Source organism: Bidens hawaiensis, unplaced genomic scaffold, assembly GCF_021521415.1.
Source record: "Bidens hawaiensis isolate Kalapana, Puna unplaced genomic scaffold, B.hawaiensis_p1.1 tig00001087_1, whole genome shotgun sequence".
Lineage (NCBI taxonomy): Eukaryota > Viridiplantae > Streptophyta > Magnoliopsida > Asterales > Asteraceae > Bidens > Bidens hawaiensis.
Window position 1 is genome coordinate 4,243,175 of NW_027491062.1, and position 16,247 is coordinate 4,259,421.

Here is a 16,247-nt window from a genome sequence, read left to right on the forward strand (position 1 = left end):
AGGGTCATATCGAATCGCTCCTCCAAATCATGTACTTGTTTACCATAAAGAGCACTCGCCAAGGTTTGTTGAGGTTTGTTGGGGGCAGTCTCCTTATCAGTAAAACCACCTATATCAAGGTTCGGGAGAGTTGTTCCAATATTACCAAGTGCAAAAGAGTAGTCAGGATCTACCCCCGTAAAACCAGCGTTTCGCAGGACGTGGTCTTGCAATTTCCACGACTGAGACCTGGAAGCCACAAATGCATATGCGGAGACATCCTAAGCCGAGAAAATTCCTAAGCCTCCGCGACGCATAAGGAAGGAAGCCAACCTCCACTGGAGGTCCCCAAAATGCGGCCCTCCACACACAACAATATCTTCAATTGCCCCCCGCAGGCCCGCATCAAATTTGGACATAGCCTCTTTGACATGTTCAGTTTGACAGGTCCAGAGCCCAAACACTAACTTAGCAACCCCCATGCACGAGCGTAACAAAAAGAGCTCACTTAGAGGGTCCCTCAGGTCCGGCAGGCGTTTCATAAGTTTAACTTCCCTCAAAGCTCTTTTAGTTGCCAAAGACCGAATAAACCCTACATCCCGACTAACCGCTCCCCCCAAGAGTTTAACTCCCATCGCAGGCCTGCTAATCTCTCCAGGGAATAAACCCGACACTTTCTTCGAATCATCACATGACGGCCAAAAAACCTCTGTTTTTCGAATATTAAGCCTAAGCCCTAGAGATGCCCCCTCTAAGCAAATAATGCCCAACGCTCTAGCGACCTCCTCAGCCTTACCAATAATAGTGCCATCGTCTAAATACCAAGCATGGAAGGGCAAGGGACAGGTCCCCTGCACCCTAAGGATGAGCGGATGAAGGATCAACGCAAAAAGAAGAGGGCCAAGGGGGTCCCCTTGCCGCACCCAGTAAAAGCCCCGATATGAGTATCCCCCACATATAAACGGGCGGGACGGGCATATAAAAACTGGACCCATGGGAAGATGGATGGACATATGCAGCTAACTTTCCAAGGTGATACTTTAAGTAATACTTTATCGCCTTCTTTGAATTCCAAAGGCTTGCGGCGAATGTCTGCACAACTCTTCTACCTATCCCTTGCTGTTTTCAATCGTTCACGGATTTGTATTATTTAATCAGATGTTCTTTGAACGATTCCAGGTCCTGACAACTGACCATCACCTGTTTCTGACAATCACACAGGTGTTCTACACTTACGTCCATACAATGCTTCAAATGGTGCTGCTTGGATACTCGTATGATAACTGTTGTTGTACGAGAATTCCATCAGCGCGAGATGAGTGTCCCAACTTCCTCCTAAGTCAATAACACAGGCACGAAGCATATCTTCCAAAGTTTGAATTGTACGTTCACTTTGGCCATCAGTTTGGGGATGGTATGCAGTACTTAAGTTTAGTCAAGTCCCCATAGCCTTTTGAAAACTCGACCAGAAATTTGAAGTAAAACGACTATCTCTGTCGGATATGATGGATAGCGGCACACCATGTAAGGATACAATGTTTTCGACATATAAATGTGCTAACTTATCTATGCTGAACGTTTCTTGGATTGGAATGAAATGAGCAGACTTCGTGAGTCTATCTACAATAACCCAAATTGCATCATTTTGGCGTGAAGTTTTTGGTAACTTCATGATGAAATCCATGGTTATCATATCCCACTTCCATATCGGGATTTCCGGTTGTTGTAGTAATCCTAACGGCTTTTTATGTTCAGCTTTCACTTTGGAACACGTTAGACATTTAGCTACATACAAAGCAACATCTTTCTTCATACCGATCCACCAGTAGTCATCTTTTAAATTGTGATACATCTTATCACTACCTGGATGCATCGTGTATTTTGACTTATGTGCTTCTTCGAGAATCTTATCTCTTAGATTTCCGACCATTGGTACCTAAATCCTTGTACCAAGTCTAAGAATTTCGTCACTTCCTTTAATCAATTGATCAATTGTGCCATTTTCTTTTTCGGCCTTGATGTTTCCTTCTTCCAGTGCCAACTTCTGAGGTTCTTTGATTTGACTAGCTAAATCAACTTTAAGTTCCAATCTAAGAGCTCGTACTCTTTTTGGTTTCTCATGTTCTTTTCTACTTAAGGCGTCAGCCACTACGTTGGCTTTTCCTTCATGATATACGATCTCACAGTCGTAATCATTAAGTGTTTCCATCCAACGCCTTTGTCTCATATTCAACTCCTTTTGATTATATATGCTTCAAGCTTTTGTGATCAGTATATACCGTGAACTTTACACCATACAAGTAATGTCGCCATAACTTCAATGAGAAAATTATAGCACCTAATTCAACATCGTGCATGGTGTAATTCTTTTCATGAACTTTCAATTGTCTCAAAGCATATGCAATAACTTTCTTTCCTTGCATCAAAACACATCCCAATCCCGTGTGCGAAGCATCACAGTAAATGGTAAAGTTTTCAAATCCATCTAGCAAGGCCAGAATAGGTGTATTGGTTAACTTTTGTTTTAGTGTTTCGAATGCGTCCTCTTTCTTTTGTCCCCATTCAAACTTAATTGCTTTTCTTTTGAGTGAAGTTAATGGGACAGCTATTCGGGAGAAGTCTTGAATAAATCTTCGGTAATATCCGGCTAAGCCTAGAAAACTTCGGACTTGAGTCGGTGTCTTAGGTTTCTCCCATTTGGTTATAGCCTCAATCTTTGCTGGATCTACTTGAATACCCTTTTCATTTATAACATGACCAAGAAATTGTACTTCGAACCACCAAAATTCACATTTGGAGAACTTGGCATATAATTTCTCGTTTCTTAGGGTTTCAAGTATAATCTTAAGATGAACTTGATGATCGTCTTTGGATTTTGAGTAAACAAGAATGTCATCAATGAAGACAATAACAAACTTGTCCAAGTATGGCTTGCAAATCCGATTCATCATGTCCATAAAAGCTGCTGGAGCATTATTGAGTCCGAAAGGCATCACAGTGAACTCATAATGTTCATATCGGGTTCTAAAGGCGGTTTTAGGTATATCCTCCTCTTGCACCTTTAATTGATGGAAACCCGACCTTATGTCAATCTTCTAAAAACAACTTGCTCCTTGGAGTTGATCAAACAAATCATCGATCCTTGGTAACAGGTACTTGTTCTTAATCGTGACCTTGTTTAGCTCTCGATAGTCTATACACATCCTCATCGATCCATCCTTCTTCTATACAAATAGAATTGGAGCTCCCCACGGTGACGAACTCGGTCGTATGAATCCTTTCTCTAATAACTCATCTAACTATTTCTTTAACTCTTTCATTTCCGTGGGTGCTAGACGATAAGGAGATTTTGCTATCGGTGATGTTCCTGGTATAAGGTCAATCTTGAACTTTACTTCTCTATCAGGCGGGGCTCCTGGTAGTTCATCAGGAAACACATCTTGAAATTCGGATACAATCGGTACTTCTTCCATTTTCTTTGGTTCGGGTTCCTTGGTTACATAGGCCATGAATGCGAGGCATCCCTTACCTATGCAATGGCTTGCTTTGATCTTGGAAATGATTCCTACTTTTACTCTTTCCTTATCTCCAGTTATACGAATAATCTTATTATCAGGTGTTTGAATGTCGATGGCTCTATCATTACATAGGATACGGGCCTGATTAAACGATAACCAGTCCATACCTAATACTACATCAAAACCTGCCAATGTCATGGGTAACAATCGTACAGGTATGACGTGATTGGCTAAAGAAATTGTGACATTATCTAAAGCCTTGGTTATCCTACTTATACTTCCATTAGCAGTTTCTACTTCAAAATGTTTATATAGTTTAACTAAGGGCTCATTTAATAGACTATAAAATTTATAATCTATAAAACTTTGGTTTGCACCCGAGTCAAATAATATTCTAGCATAAACATTATTTAAAGGAAACGTACCGGTGATCACGTCCGGTATGTCGGCTGCTTTTTGAGTGTCTAGCATGAAGACACGAGCATTTCCTTTCTTGGCATCGGTCTTCACACCGCTGCCACTTGCACCAACTGTCATTATTGTTGGCTTCTTCTTTGGACATTCCGTACTAAAATGCCCCTTTTCACCACATTCAAAACACACTACTGTTTTCTTTTTACAGTCTGCTTTGATATGACCCGGCCTTTTGCAAAAATTACATATAATGGTACTTAAGGGTCGTTGACATCTCCCGAAATGTCTTCTGCCACATGTCTTACAAACAGGGCGAGTATACACGAACGCTCCTTCCTTCTTTTTCTCAACCTTTTTAATCTTTCCTCCAACTGGAGTCTTGCCATCATCTCTTTTCCTTTCATCTCAATTCCTTATCATCCCATCCATCAGGTACCCGGCCAACTCCATTGCAGATTCCGTCGAAGACGGCATATGTGAACGAACATAATCACGGATTTCAATTGGTAATCCGTAAATGTATCGTGTCACTTTGTTGATTTCCGGAGTGACTAGATGAGGTACAATTCTACAGTACTCAAGGGACTTGTTGTTATATTCCTTGAGATTGGTTCCCACAACCTTGTGGTTCCACAGCTTGGTTTGAATCTGATCCATTTCGTTGATTGGACAGAATTTCTTTAATACCATAGCCTTGAACGTTTCACAATCCAGGTTGTATAGATTCTCTCTACCCTTGATTCCGATCAGGGTATTCCATCATTCCAATGCCTCCCCCTTGAACATCTGAAAGGTATATTGAACTTTCTCTCTCTCCGTGCACTTGCTAATTAATACAATCGATTCCATTTCCTCCAACCATCGGAGGGTAACTATTGCTCCTTTTTCCCCGTGAAATTCTTTGGGGTTGTAAACTTTAAACACTTTGAAATCACAACCTTCATGTATCTTAAGTTTCTTTGTTTTCTCATGGAGGTTGTTTTCAGCCGTTGAACTTGCATCACTCGTTTCTTTCTTTCTTTCGGTTTCCTTTTTCTTACTCTCCTTCTGTTCTGATTCCTTTTTGGATTCCTTATTTGATTCTCTTTTCGAAGTAGCGGTTTCACTTCGACTTGTTCTTTTGTTAGATTGTGAGGCGGTTCTACTTGGATCATTTTTCAGAATTTCATAGATTGGATTTACAGCTTCCTTAATCAAATCGCGAATACCAAGCAGATAATTTTGTGGTATGGCTTGTATATTGTTCGTGATAGCTTTTTCTTGTAAAATTTCTTCGTTTGTCATTCCTTTATTGTGTACTTGAATTTCTGGATTATTGTTTGCTTTAGACATGCTGTTACATGAATAAAACAAAATTTTGGAAAAGACACACTTTATATTACATTATTTATCTTACAAGAAAAAGGATTACAACAACTACAATAGTATACAACAACGATTTCTAATCCTTAATCCATTTTGTAATAAGACTTTTTATCTTGTCACATTTCTTGGCAATCTTTCTTCCCATTCTCTTTTTGTTCACTTTCCCATTTCTCAGCTCGTCCATCACCGAATTTGGCGGGTTCGGATATCCCGTTGGTACGGATGCAACTGGAAAGATATATGCATTCTCTTGGGGATAGAGATGCGGATTAGCTATGTATGTATGCATTTATTCGTCGGTGATATTAGTGGTATAAAATCCCTCGATAAGATTTTCCTCCTCGAGAATCTCCATAGCTTGTTGTGAGATTGAAGGCCTCGGTCCTAAATATGGAGGGAAGTAAGGATTCTCATTCTCTTCTTCCTCTTCGGGATCCTCCTCCGATTCATAAGGGTTCTTGATTGATGTTGAGTTAAATCTCTTTTTGTATGGCATGCTAACCCTCATTTTTGATTTGTGACTGGGTTCTGCAGATGCTGGTGGGGTCTCGTATTGATAACCCATTCGTGGTGATCCGAATTTCCATTTCCTTTGGTCAGAGTGACAATTCATCCAGCTAGACGATTCCTATTCTATTTCCTGCTTGATCTTGCTTTGCACCTCCTGTTCCTCGGAAGGATGGTAAGTTGGAATGTCGGAGGGGTAATACTGGGGAATGTTTTCCTCGGTATTATCATAGATTTCAGTTGGACATCGTTGACTGCCTGGGAGATACAAAGGTTGACTCCCATACGGTAACACTGGATTGATTGGTTGATTGTGATTGAAAAAGCTAGTATAATAACTATTGCTACTCTCCATATCGGATGGTTCGTAGTTGATTGTCGGTTTTGATCGAATGGCTACTCGGTGTCTACGACCAAAGTAGTTAATATAAGACATCTGCACTTTTAGTTAAATTAGGGATAGGAGGTTTACCAATCCTATCTTATCCCTACGAGTAATAACAATGATCATAATAATGGTTAAAGCCTAGGTACTAATGTTTAATACCTAATTCGCTAAAACCGATGGCTCTGATACCAACCTGTCACACCCCGACATAGGGCCTAGGCGTGTGACTACAAGTTGGTACCTGTTTTGTAAATATATCAGAGTTTATGGTTTAATTTTAGCGGAAGACTTTAGGTTGAATATAACATTAATTTACATTGAAAATTTACTTGGGAATTAAACACCCAAGTATAGTTTACAAAATATATGTTTCATAATACAAGGATTTGTTTATCAAAAACGGAGCCATCTTGTCATGCGCTTCTATCTTCATATAGACTCCAATCCTTTCTAATGCTTACTTATGCTTAATTACCTGCAATGAGTTGGAAAAATACGTCAGCTATATGCTGGTGAACACGTATGACTCAATAAAACATTTTGAATGACAATTATAATACAATTATAGTTTTCTGTACACTCAGCAGATGCACGGCCACATCTGGGATTTTTACCACTACCCTACACACACAAAGGTTCTCCCGAGCTATGGCGCCCCTGCAAGGAGAACAAGTCATGACCGTTACCCCACAACCACCTGGCCTTTGACTGATTAGGCTGAACAGTTATGTTTGGATCCAGACACATGTGTACTCGGTCTGAGTTGCTTTTATTTTCTATCTTGTATTATAATGTTTTAGAGATTTCATTATCTCATGTAGACATTGATTGACTCATTAAGATAAACACCCGTTCGTCTCATTGAGTATAAATAAGTTTTGACTGATTGAAAAGGTTAACGTATTCACCTGTACCGTCGGTGTTGTAAACCTTGACTGATTGATTGAGAATGATACTTAAACTATACACGAATAGGTTTGTATGAATGATTTAAATGACGTTAAGCTATGATTGTAAGCTTAACCTTGAAATCATTTATCTTTGATTGTGAATGAAAACACTTGGTTTTATGTGACGTTTGATATAGCATGCTTTGGCCTAATAGGTTCTATCACGTTGGTAAGTTTCTCCAGGTAAGTAAACGGGTCCCTCGGTTGATTGGGATTTATGCGAATTACTTTTCCTTAGGCAAGAAACTTACTACTAGTGATATCCCCCTTCCAGTTACTACATGCCCGTCAAAATATATCTTTTGTTTAACATTACTTCATCATGAAGTAACGTCCATGAAAAAATGATTGTGAATGAATGTTTGTAAAATACGATCAAGGTTAAAGGCCATAGCCTCAATTGATAATCTAAGCTATAATTCAAATAACTTAAACGTAATTCCTGCCTTAGATTGAATGCTTGGATTGATAATAAGAAAAAGGCAGGATCTTGATTTACTTGCTTATACGATTGCTAGCTTGATTATAACTTCGTTTCTTGCACGAATTACGAGAAAAACGGCGCTTCGGCTTGTCACGGATATTGGGCACGCTTCCCTATGCTTAACTATGTGAAAGTGAAGGTGTGATGGGATGAATTGAGCTCATGCCCGTCACCCCCCCTTTTATAACCGAATTTTGATCCCATCGCGGTACGCGATGGGTTATTTGGGACCTGTCGAGTACCGCGGCGCCGCCTTTTTACGCCGCCTTATGCGGTGGTGACACGTGGCCTGTCACAACGTGCCACGTGTTGACACGTTGTTGGACACGTGTCCGGTGACTCACCAACCCCATCGCGCTACGCGATTGGTTGTTTGCTACCCCGTCGCGTACCGCGACGGGAGAAGATTTTCAGAATTTGCAATTTCAGTCCCTATACTTTCTAAGTTATTGTTTTGGGCTTAAATTAAAGAGGGTAAAAGACGCGGTGTTACATGAATGCAGCTGGGGCATTAGTAAGTCCAAACGGAATGACCGTGAACTCATAATATCCATACTTTGTTTGAAACGCGGTCTTTGGAATATACTCGTATTGGACTTTGAGTTGGTGATAGCCGGAACGAAGATCAATTTTAGAAAAGAAGCTAGCACCTTGAAGTTGGTCAAAAAGATCATCTATTCGAGGGAGTGGATATCGGTTCTTGATCGTGACTTTGTTTATCGCACGATAATCGATACACATGCGCATAGATCCGTCCTTTTTCTTGACGAATAGAATTGGCGCTCCCCAAGGCGACGAACTTGGTCGAATAAAACCTTTCTCCAAGAGCTCATCGAGTTGTTTCTTTAACTCCTTCATCTCGGTTGGCGCTAAGCGATATGGAGCTTTAGAAATAGGAGTAGTAATAGGAATAAGATCTATCCTAAACTCTACTACGCGATCAGGAGGGATTCCGGGGAGTTCATCAGGAAAGACATCAGAAAAATCAGAAACGATAGGAACATCTTTAATTTCTTTTGGCTTGGACTCTTCAGTGACGTAGGCCATGAATGCGAGGCATCCTTGATTCAAAATTTGTTAGCCCTAATCATAGAAATTATGCTAACTTGGCCAGCGTCTTTGTCCCCTTCAATTCAAATCGTTCGATTATCGGGGGCTTGGAGTTCAACAGTTTTGCTATTGCAGATGATACGAGCATGGTTATCGGATAACCAATCCATACCATGTACAATATCAAAACCAGCCAGACTCATGGGCAACAAACAGATACGCTGAATATAACCGGCTAGGGGAATTTTTCCGTTTTCAAGGGCTTCAGAGATCTTAACGATTTCGCCACTAGCAGTCTTGACGCTTAGAGTCTTATCTAATTTTGTTAATGGTTCGTTTAATAGATTACAGAAACTATAATCTATAAAACTTAAATTGGCACCAGAATCAAATAAAACTCTAGCATAGGTGTCGTTGACTAGAAACGTACCGGTGATGGTTTCCGGCAAGTCAGCGGCTTTCTTTGTGTCGAGTACAAAGACTCGAGCGTTTCCTTTCTTATCCTTGCCACTTCCACCCGCACCACCAGTCGTGGGTTTGTTCTTGGGACATTCAAAACTTAAGTGCCCCATTTCCTTGCAGTTATAGCAAGTCATCTTCTTCTTCCAACAGTCAGCAGCCACATGACCCGTGCGATTGCATGACTCGCACACTTTAGGAGACGGGGCAAAATTGCATCGACCCTTATGATACCTCCTACAGGTCTTGCATGGCGTAGAGTTGTTTTGGTTTACGCCTTTGCCTTTGAAGTTGGAACCTCCTCCAGCCCTTCCTTGAACAGCTGTTGTTGTTGGCACCTTCTTGTCCTCTTCTTTGTTACGGACCATGCCGCCCATCAGGTAACCAGCTAACTCCATCGCAGAGTCAGCGGTTTGAGGTAGGTGAGACCTCACCATGTCAAGGATTTCCCGCGATAGTCCACAAATATATCGTATGACTTTGCTGGACTCAGGGTTAACCAGCTGGGGAACAAGGCGACAATACTCATGGGACTTGGTATTGTATTCTCGGAGGTTTGTGCCCACGACCTTAAGATTAAGAAATTTCGTTTGAATCAGGTCGGTTTCATGCATGGGACAAAACTTTCCCATTAACAGAGCCTTAAACTCATCCCACGTTAGACCATACATCACATTTCTCCATTTACTCATCAATAAGGCATTCCACCACTCGAGCGCTTCTCCTTTAAACATGAGCGCCGAATATTGAATCTTCTCCTCATCGGAGCACTTGCTTGTTATCACGATTGTTTCCATTTCCTCAAGCCACCTCACGGTTGTGATGGCTCCTTTATCACCATGGAACTCTTTCGGCCCATAGTATTTGAAATCCTTAAACGAACATCCACATATCTTGAGTTTCTTGAACTCACGTCCAACTCCACCATTGGCGTTAGACTCATGAACACTCTCCTCAACACGAGACGGGTTCGGACGGGATTTTTCGGATTTTCGAGAGGGACGAACGGATTGAGAATGTTTGGTTTGTCTTGATTGAGAATGTCGAGATTGAGATCTAAAATCAGACTCTTCCCTAACTGCTTTCTTAATCATATTTTGAAATTGGTTTAGATATTTATTGGGAATGAGTTCTTCTTTTTCTTTCTCGGGGACTTTCCCCTTGTCTTTTATTTCTTTCTCTTTTCGAGCATTCTCGTTATTACTTTGTTCAGACATTTTCTCTTAGTATGTCTTTTAACTGAAATTTAGCAAATTTCTTTATAAAACCACACATCTTTTTTTCACAAACATATATATATCATAAAAGATATATATATATATATTTATTTTACAATACATAAACGTATATATATCGTTCCAACGATATATATATAGATCATCCTATCCTTATTTTAAGAATGTCTCAACATTCTTATTACATACATATTACACATATCATACAAAACTATTTTACACATAACATCCTTTTTTTACCATCTTCGGTCCTTCAAAAACTTCTTCACAACCATCGTTATTTTATTGCACTTACAAAGGAGTGTTTCTCCCACTTTTTTCTTTTTCTTTCCTTCCTCGTCTACCTTCTTCCTCCAATCGTCGGTTTCGTGCAGAGAAAGATCCAAATGTTCTTCATACGATTGCGGGACTACATTGGGGTATCCATATTGTGGAGGTGGGTTACGGTAACCCAATGTCACCATCTCGTAGTGATTCCTCGGTTCTGGATACGGAACGTAAGTCATGTCGGATGCAAGGTAGAGATAGGTTTTGGCAGCACGGTTTTGTTCTCGGATCTCATCAGCTTGTTCCTCTTCCGTTAGAATCACACCTTGGAATGGTGGGAAGCTTGATAAAGCTTGATTCTTGAGTTTTTCAAGGTATTGAACATATGGATCCACAGAACCGTAGCTTGGATTTTGGGAAGTGAGTGATCCATCCATTGATATCTCGTTAAGATTATCGGCATGCTCTTCTTCCAGTTCCAATTCTTCCTCAGGATACTCCTCTTCTTCAGGGTCCTCCTCTTCCTCTTCATGTTCTTCCTCTTCTTCGGGTTCTTCTTCTTCGAGTCCATCTTTCTCCATGGGTTGTGTGGTTTCATCGTTTATTGGGGGCATCTGGAAAATTTCAGAGGGCATCATTATCCTCATCCTAGGTTTGCGGGACGGTCCTTCACCGTTGTTGGTTGGGAATTAACTTCATTGAAGGTGGAGCTTCCGGTATGCCATTGTTTGTTGTTCAGAGAGATATTTCATCCACTCGGAGGATGGGCGAGAGTTTGGCAGGTATCCGGTTGGATAGTATTGCGGTATATCCGAGGGTTGGTAAGTGGGGATCTCTGTTGGATGATAAGTTGGTATTTCGGAGGGATTATACATCAGTATTGTTGATGAATGGTAACTTGAGTGTCTTGGTGGCTCAATTCCTTGCTTCGGTGGACAATCGTGAACATCTATTGGGTAGTGCCTGCTTTCGGGGTAGCACACGGGTTTGGTCAAGTCGTTTTCCACATCTTGGTTGAAGTATGCTTCATATTACCCATCACTCATGTTGTCTTCGGGATAAGGTTCGGCAATTCCGACCTCCTTTGTCTTGTGCACAAAGTCTTCTATATGAGCTTTGAATGACATCTAATATTATGGGTGGTTTAGAATGTAGAGAGGGAAAGAAAGGTTACCAGCCTATCTTATCCTTAAAACACATAATCAATTATTTCCTATACTTGGATCGAAGCTTGGGTATTGTTTTATGATACCCAATTCACTAAGATCGATGGCTCTGATACCAACCTGTCACACCCCTATCTTAGGCCTAGGAGTGTGATCCAACAGTTGGTACCATAATTGTAAATAAATCAGAGTTGCGTAAATTTGTGGAAGACTTACAAAACTTTAAGGATCAAAAGTGTAACATTTATATATACATTCAAAAGACGGGATTATAAATACCCGTTTGAGTTAACAAAACATTTACTTGTTTATAATTACAAACCATTATTTAATATATTAAGTTTACAAAATGAATCCGAGCCTTCGGATATTCAAAGCACTTCGTCACTCCTAGTGCTAAACTTGTTCACCTGCAAAATGTAAGAAAATACGTTAGCAACGAATGCTGGTGAACACGCTGACGCAAAAATATTTTCTTTTACTTTATTACCCCTTGAGACTACGCCTGCCTTGGCCCAACGTGGCTTAGGAATAACAAAGTTAAATCAACACATTATAAATTCAAGCCTCTACTCTAGGTCACCTCAGCAAACACCGCAGCGTTCGACTTAGTTAAGTACCCGTAAATAAAAACATAAGGTCGTACTCCCTGCAGGAGAGCGTCCTACGACCAAGGGTGGTGCGATGTGCCCATTCATCGCGTGTACCACCTATGTAATGATCCAGACATATGTATACCACAACCTGAGGGCTAGGTTTATACCCTTATTTATAAAGGTTTTAGGAACACGTAGTTCCTTGTAAACAATTTCACATAACATGTTTGACTCACTTGAAAACAAGTTTATAAAAGTTTAGGGGCGTATTCACCTTTTTCTCTTTAGGATCGGCTTCACACACCGTCTAAGGGTCTTTCCCTTCTTTATCTCGCACCTATAGTACGAGTATAAATATTTGTTACTCGGATACACGATCCGGCTTAAGACCTTTAGTCTTATTTTATATCTCGTCCTCGATAAACCTTTAGTTCATTTTCTTTTACTTGAAAACCTTTAGTTTAAAAGTAATTTATAAACCTTTAGTTTATATAGAAACCCGACGTTTCTTCTTATCCAAGAAACGTAATCATTTTCTTTTATTATTTAAGAATACTCATTATTCATTAAATAATATTTTCATAACAAAGAGCATACATATATACTTACACACATATATATGTATCAATATTCAATATCTTATCTTTTATTCATTTCTTTGTTATGTTTTCTTTTCTTTTCTTTTATCGAGGTATCGAGTATAACATCGACTTAGGGTTTAAGCCTTTTAATATAATATTATATTATATTAATTTGTCGTTACGCCTAACCTTATTGGCGTATTAGAAACTCTAGGAACTCGAGCAGCACTCCAACGCCGCTTCACTTTTTTCGACACGCAAACCAATGAAAGCCAAATCTTCAATACTTGTTGGCACGTTTCTCGAGACTCATCGCCATGATATCAAAGCCTTATTGATTTAGTGTGGGTGTAGGGTGGCACGAACTTCGAGGAAACGTTGGTTTACAAACGAAGGATCAGGACACGTTTAACGAGGAATTATGGCACGTTTAACGAGGTGGATCGAGTATACGATTGTCGGGATTTAGAGAGATGTTAGAGAGAGAGCAGGGACCTCAGTTTGGTGTGTGAAAAATGAGAACCTGGACTGATGGGCTCCTGGGCACCCGTCACGTATCGCGATATTGGGTTGATGACGCTGAGGGTAGGTCTGCCACGTGTTGACACGTGGCAGACGGTGTGCCACGTGTTGACACGTGGCGTGTCGAGACACGTGGCGACAGTCGTGCCACGTGTGGCCACGTGTCGAGACACGTGGCGACAGATGTGCCACGTGTGGACACGTGGCGTGCCACGCGTCTCGTTGTCAGAAACCCCATCGCGGTACGCGATGGGAGTCTCTTCTGATCCATCGCGTAGCGCGATGGGTCAAGAAACAAAATTTTTATTTTTAACCCTCGGGTTTGGATTTAGGCAATTTTAGTCCCTAGACTTTGGAAAGTTTATATTTTGAAATCGAAATTTTCACGATGTTACAGAAACGCCTGAGTGTGACGTACAGATTGCCCAAAACACATGTGACACTATTAAGTGATAAATATGATCATTAATTCATTTCAAAGCATCAAGTACACAAGTTATTTCAAATGAACAAACACAAGGGAAAAGGGACAAAACAAACATCTTTTTGTTTATTATCTAGTTAACCTAACTTCTAGTATCCTCTTCCTTTCATCCTCTAATGAAAGTACCTGTAGCATATATATAAAATAAAGTCAACTAATTGAATAGTTGGTGAGTTCACACAGTTTAAATACTACATAAAAACCATACAATTCCATGAAAACTTGTGAAAAACACATAAGGGTTCTTTACACTAGAATCAATGGTCCATGAGTGTAAAAAATAAATGAAGGTCTTTTCCAGTTGGGATTGTGCACCAATGTACTCAGATCGGAGTCCCTTTTCCACTAGAAACAATGGTCCATGAGTGCAAAGGGGGAGGGGGGCGTATGATCATACTTATCGAAGAAATCCATGCACATAATAATTGAGAAAGTAACAAGTAAACACACAAGTCCATGATGCGAATTGTAGTTTGTAAATAATAAATAGAATAAATTGCATTTTTGATAGGATATATATGCTACCCCCAAAATAGTTAAACAGGGTAAAAGGGAGGTGTGAGAAACTCACCTTTGATATTGGAGACAACTTGAAATAATAACCGAAAGCGAGTTAACAAACGAAGCAATTGAATCTCACGAAACTATAAATAATAACGAAGATACAAAATTCAAGGACTAGCTACTAGAATTATAAAGTTAATTAACTTATGGTAAATGGGGACTTGGGGGTTTTAATGAGTTTAACAAAAATGAATAAAATTTATATAAATCATTTGATGTTTATTAGTTGAAGAAGATTTGTAGACAAATAATTATAACTTATTAATATAAGATTAAATAATAATATTAATAACAATTTATGATTAAACATTTGTTTCCAAGTAACATAATTAATTAATTAACTTAAATGTTTTGCATGAATTCTCTTAAAGAAAATTATAAATAGTAGTTATGTTGAAATAAAATAAACAATAATTAATTTATTCAATTATTAATTCAAAGATATAAAATATGTTATATCTATTATAAAATATTTTAAATAAAAGAAATTTTTGTAAATAATCTTATTTAAAAGAAAGTTTATAAGTTATGATGATCAACGAATCATAAGATTTAGATAAATATATATTCATGTTTGTTCTTGCAAAATAACTAGGCTTGATCAAAGATTTAGAAAATCAAAATGTTCATCTTGGATATCCATTATCATAATGATTCTTAAAACCAAAATATAATATTTTTATGATAAAAGTAACATGATCATGAAGAACAACTTATGAACAAGTATGAACATTAAAGATAAAATCAAAACAAAAGCTTTAAAATGATTGAAATGGTAACAACTTACTTTTTAGTGCTTTTAAACTTAAGAAAAGAATGGATTGAGGTGTGAAAATAATGGAGGATTTGTCCTCCTTTTATATTGAAAATATAGAGTTGTTATGTCTTAAGGAAATTGTGAAATTAATCATATTAATATAATTAAAACACAAATTAAAAATTGTTTAATAAGGTATTCAAAAGGTTTAACTATTTTAATAAATTTTATTGAATTAAACATTCATTAGTTTTTATTAGTTAAGTAACATATGAAAACATGATGATAATAATAAAATTAATAATAATAATAGTAATAAATAATAATAAAAGTAGTTGTTGTAGTTAAATAATAATTCTAGTAAATTGCATGGGACATGTATAAATATTTGATCTTGATGATGAATGTTTTAAATGAATATTTAATACTACAAGGGTGGTGAAATTTATAATTGCATAGAAATGATCACATAAAATACATTAACGAAAATTGAGATTAATTAATAATATTATAAAAATATATAAATTTAAATAGAAACAAAATCGAATATTTAAAATGGGTCGGGTTTTTGGGTTTGAAAAGTAACGAATGTTACATGACTTACAACTTTTAGAAATTTCGTCCCGAAATTAAAATAAAAATAAAAAAATTATAAGAGAACAACTAATAAACGGAGTTGTTGGAAATTTTAGCAATTTTATACATGCACGATTAAAATAAAATAACGTAGATCTTTGAATGACCCGAAAGAACGCCACAAATAGGAAATATGACAAGGACACTTATATATAGGATGTACCAGCGGCGTATCCACCATGCCCTTATCATATTGTATTTGCCCCGTTCTCCAAAAATCATTCCAAGTTCCGAGTTATTTCACACAACCGAACTTATTATATTTTCCATGCGAGGAATTTGATAATTACGTGTCGACCCATAATTACCTCCATCGTCGGATGGT